Source organism: Lampetra fluviatilis, unplaced genomic scaffold (genome assembly GCF_964198595.1).
Source record: "Lampetra fluviatilis unplaced genomic scaffold, kcLamFluv1.1 SCAFFOLD_753, whole genome shotgun sequence".
In the NCBI taxonomy this organism is placed as follows: domain Eukaryota; kingdom Metazoa; phylum Chordata; class Hyperoartia; order Petromyzontiformes; family Petromyzontidae; genus Lampetra; species Lampetra fluviatilis.
This window is the reverse complement of record NW_027620524.1, coordinates 31,883-37,098: the sequence shown is the minus strand read 5'-3', so window position 1 is coordinate 37,098 and position 5,216 is coordinate 31,883.

Here is a 5,216-nt window from a genome sequence, read left to right as displayed (position 1 = left end):
ATTATGTTTTATTTTTATTATTTTATTATGTTTTATTTTTAGTATTTTATTGTGTTTTATTTGTATTATTTTATTGTGTTTTATTTTTGTTATTTTATTGTGTTTTATTTTTGTTATTTTATTATGTTTTATTTTTATTATTTTATTGTGTTTTATTTTTGTTATTTTATTGTGTTTTATTTTTATTATTTTATTGTGTTTTATTTTTATTATTTTATTGTGTTTTATTTTTGTTATTTTATTTTGTTTTATTTTTATTATTTTATTTTGTTTTATTTTTATTATTTTATTGTGTTTTATTTTTATTATTTTATTTTGTTTTATTTTTATTATTTTATTGTGTTTTATTTTTATTATTTTATTGTGTTTTATTTTTGTTATTTTATTGTGTTTTATTTTTGTTATTTTATTATGTTTTATTTTTAGTATTTTATTGTGTTTTATTTTTGTTATTTTATTGTGTTTTATTTTTGTTATTTTATTATGTTTTATTTGTATTATTTTATTATGTTTTATTTTTGTTATTTTATTGTGTTTTATTTTTGTTATTTTATTATGTTTTATTTTTATTATTTTATTGTGTTTTATTTTTGTTATTTTATTGTGTTTTATTTTTATTATTTTATTGTGTTTTATTTTTATTATTTTATTGTGTTTTATTTTTATTATTTTATTGTGTTTTATTTTTATTATTTTATTGTGTTTTATTTTTATTATTTTATTGTGTTTTATTTTTATTATTTTATTGTGTTTTATTTTTATTATTTTATTGTGTTTTATTTGTATTATTTTATTGTGTTTTATTTTTATTATTTTATTGTGTTTTATTTTTGTTATTTTATTGTGTTTTATTTGTATTATTTTATTGTGTTTTATTTTTGTTATTTTATTGTGTTTTATTTTTAGTATTTTATTGTGTTTTATTTTTGTTATTTTATTGTGTTTTATTTTTGTTATTTTATTGTGTTTTATTTTTATTATTTTATTGTGTTTTATTTTTAGTATTTTATTGTGTTTTATTTTTGTTATTTTATTGTGTTTTATTTTTATTATTTTATTATGTTTTATTTTTAGTATTTTATTGTGTTTTATTTTTATTATTTTATTGTGTTTTATTTTTGTTATTTTATTGTGTTTTATTTTTATTATTTTATTGTGTTTTATTTTTATTATTTTATTGTGTTTTATTTTTATTATTTTATTGTGTTTTATTTTTGTTATTTTATTTTGTTTTATTTTTATTATTTTATTTTGTTTTATTTTTATTATTTTATTGTGTTTTATTTTTATTATTTTATTTTGTTTTATTTTTATTATTTTATTGTGTTTTATTTTTATTATTTTATTGTGTTTTATTTTTGTTATTTTATTGTGTTTTATTTTTGTTATTTTATTATGTTTTATTTTTAGTATTTTATTGTGTTTTATTTTTGTTATTTTATTGTGTTTTATTTTTGTTATTTTATTATGTTTTATTTGTATTATTTTATTATGTTTTATTTTTGTTATTTTATTGTGTTTTATTTTTGTTATTTTATTATGTTTTATTTTTATTATTTTATTGTGTTTTATTTTTGTTATTTTATTGTGTTTTATTTTTATTATTTTATTGTGTTTTATTTTTATTATTTTATTGTGTTTTATTTTTATTATTTTATTGTGTTTTATTTTTATTATTTTATTGTGTTTTATTTTTATTATTTTATTGTGTTTTATTTTTGTTATTTTATTGTGTTTTATTTTTGTTATTTTATTATGTTTTATTTTTAGTATTTTATTGTGTTTTATTTTTGTTATTTTATTGTGTTTTATTTTTGTTATTTTATTATGTTTTATTTGTATTATTTTATTATGTTTTATTTTTGTTATTTTATTGTGTTTTATTTTTGTTATTTTATTATGTTTTATTTTTATTATTTTATTGTGTTTTATTTTTGTTATTTTATTGTGTTTTATTTTTATTATTTTATTGTGTTTTATTTTTGTTATTTTATTGTGTTTTATTTTTATTATTTTATTGTGTTTTATTTTTATTATTTTATTGTGTTTTATTTTTATTATTTTATTGTGTTTTATTTTTATTATTTTATTGTGTTTTATTTGTATTATTTTATTGTGTTTTATTTGTATTATTTTATTGTGTTTTATTTGTATTATTTTATTGTGTTTTATTTTTGTTATTTTATTGTGTTTTATTTGTATTATTTTATTGTGTTTTATTTTTGTTATTTTATTGTGTTTTATTTTTGTTATTTTATTGTGTTTTATTTGTATTATTTTATTGTGTTTTATTTTTGTTATTTTATTGTGTTTTATTTGTGTTATTTTATTGTGTTTTATTTTTGTTATTTTATTGTGTTTTATTTTTGTTATTTTATTATGTTTTATTTGTATTATTTTATTATGTTTTATTTTTGTTATTTTATTGTGTTTTATTTTTGTTATTTTATTATGTTTTATTTTTATTATTTTATTGTGTTTTATTTTTGTTATTTTATTGTGTTTTATTTTTATTATTTTATTGTGTTTTATTTTTATTATTTTATTGTGTTTTATTTTTATTATTTTATTGTGTTTTATTTTTATTATTTTATTGTGTTTTATTTTTATTATTTTATTGTGTTTTATTTGTATTATTTTATTGTGTTTTATTTGTATTATTTTATTGTGTTTTATTTGTATTATTTTATTGTGTTTTATTTTTGTTATTTTATTGTGTTTTATTTGTATTATTTTATTGTGTTTTATTTTTGTTATTTTATTGTGTTTTATTTTTGTTATTTTATTGTGTTTTATTTGTATTATTTTATTGTGTTTTATTTTTGTTATTTTATTGTGTTTTATTTGTGTTATTTTATTGTGTTTTATTTTTGTTATTTTATTGTGTTTTATTTTTATTATTTTATTACTTCCCTTCTACGTGATGACTTAAACCGAAAGAACCAAGAAGATGAATCCCTGCTGCTGCAGTCACGCAAGAAGCTTTGAATAGAAATCCATCTCGTGTGTTCGTGAATTTTTTTTAAATATTCTAGGCAGGAAATGGAAGGAAATTAGTTTCAAATTTAGTTTTTCTTCTGGGGGGGCCCCCCCCCCCCCCCCAATGTTAACTCCATGGCTACGGCCTTGTGCAGCAAGTCTCTGAGTGAGTCACCTGCTGGGTCTGCCCCGTGACCTCCTGCTCATGCACCTAGCCTGGCACAGCAGTACAACCCATGGCACCTGCTGGGTCTGTCACGTGACCTCCTCCTCATGCACCTAGCCTGGCACAGCAGTCGACCCATGGCACCTGCTGGGTCTGCCCCGTGACCTCCTGCTCATGCACCTAGCCTGGCACAGCAGTACAACCCATGGCACCTGCTGGGTCTGTCACGTGACCTCCTCCTCATGCACCTAGCCTGGCACAGCAGTCGACCCATGGCACCTGCTGGGTCTGCCCCGTGACCTCCTGCTCATGCACCTAGCCTGGCACAGCAGTACAACCCATGGCACCTGCTGGGTCTGCCCCGTGACCTCCTGCTCATGCACCTAGCCTGGCACAGCAGTCAACCCATGGCACCTGCAGGGTCTGCCCCGTGACCTCCTGCTCATGCACCTAGCCTGGCACAGCAGTACAACCCATGGCACCTGCTGGGTCTGCCCCGTGACCTCCTGCTCATGCACCTAGCCTGGCACAGCAGTACAACCCATGGCACCTGCAGGGTCTGTCACGTGACCTCCTCCTCATGCACCTAGCCTGGCACAGCAGTACAACCCATGGCACCTGCTGGGTCTGTCACGTGACCTCCTGCCAGCGGGCGTTCGACACTTCACGTGGTAGCCTCAAGGTGCACATGGCCTGGCACAAGCGTCGTGGTGACGTCACCGCCACTTAGTGGCGAATGGCGGTTGTTGTTGTTGTTGTTGTCTGTGTGTGTGTGGTTGTGTGTCTGTGTGGCTGTGTGTGTGGTTGTGTGTCTGTGTGGCTGTGTGTGTGGTTGTGTGGCTGTGTGTGTGGTTGTGTGTGTGTGTCTGTGTGTGTGGTTGTGTGGTTGTGTGTGTCTGTGTCTGTGTGTGTGTCTGTGTGTGTCTGTGTGTGTGTGTGGCTGTGTGTGTCTGTGGTTGTGTGTGTGGTTGTGTTTAGAAGCTTTCGCGGTGTAGTCTGAGTGTGGTTGTTGTTGTGGCTGTGTGTGTGTGTGGCTGTGTGTGTGTGTCTGTGTGTGTGGTTGTATTTAGAAGCTTTCACGGTGTAGTCTGAGTGTGGTTGTTGTTGTGGCTGTGTGTGTGTGGCTGTGTGTGTGTGTGGCTGTGTGTGTGTGTGGCTGTGTGTGTGTGTGTGGCTGTGTGTGTGTGTGTGGCTGTGTGTGTGGTTGTGTTTAGAAGCTTTCACGGTGTAGTCTGAGTGTGGTTGTTGTTGTGTGTGTGTGTGTGTCTGTGTGTGTGTGTGGTTGTGTTTAGAAGCTTTCGCGGTGTAGTCTGAGTGTGGTTGTTGTTGTGGCTGTGTGTGTGTCTGTGTGTGTGTGTGGCTGTGTGTGTGTGTGGCTGTGTGTGTGTCTGTGTGTGTGTGTGGTTGTGTTTAGACGCTTTCGCGGTGTAGTCTGAGTGTGGTTGTTGTTGTGTGTGTGTGTGTGTCTGTGTGTGTGTGTGTCTGTGGTTGTGTGTGTGTGTGTGTCTGTGTGTGTGTGTCTGTGTGTGTCTGTGTGTGTGTGTGGTTGTGTTTAGAAGCTTTCGCGGTGTAGTCTGAGTGTGGTTGTTGTTGTGGCTGTGTGTGTGGCTGTGTGTGTGTGTGTGGTTGTGTGTGTGTGGCTGTGTGTGTGTGTCTGTGTGTGTGTGTCTGTGTGTGGCTGTGTGTGTGTGTGGTTGTGTTTAGAAGCTTTCGCGGTGTAGTCTGAGTGTGGTTGTGGTTGTGGCTGTCTGTGTCTGTGTGTGTGTGTGTCTGTGTGTGTGTGTCTGTGTGTGTGTGTGTCTGTGTGTGTGTGTCTGTGTGTGTGTGTGGTTGTGTTTAGAAGCTTTCGCGGTGTAGTCTGAGTGTGGTTGTGGTTGTGGCTGTCTGTGTGTGTGTGTCTGTCTGTGTGTGTGTCTGTGTGTGTGTCTGTGTGTGTGTCTGTGTGTGTGTGTGGTTGTGTTTAGAAGCTTTCGCGGTGTAGTCTGAGTGTGGTTGTGGTTGTGGCTGTGTGTGTCTGTGTCTGTGTGTGTGTGTGGCTGTGTGTGTGTGTCTGTGTGTGTGTGTGTGTCTG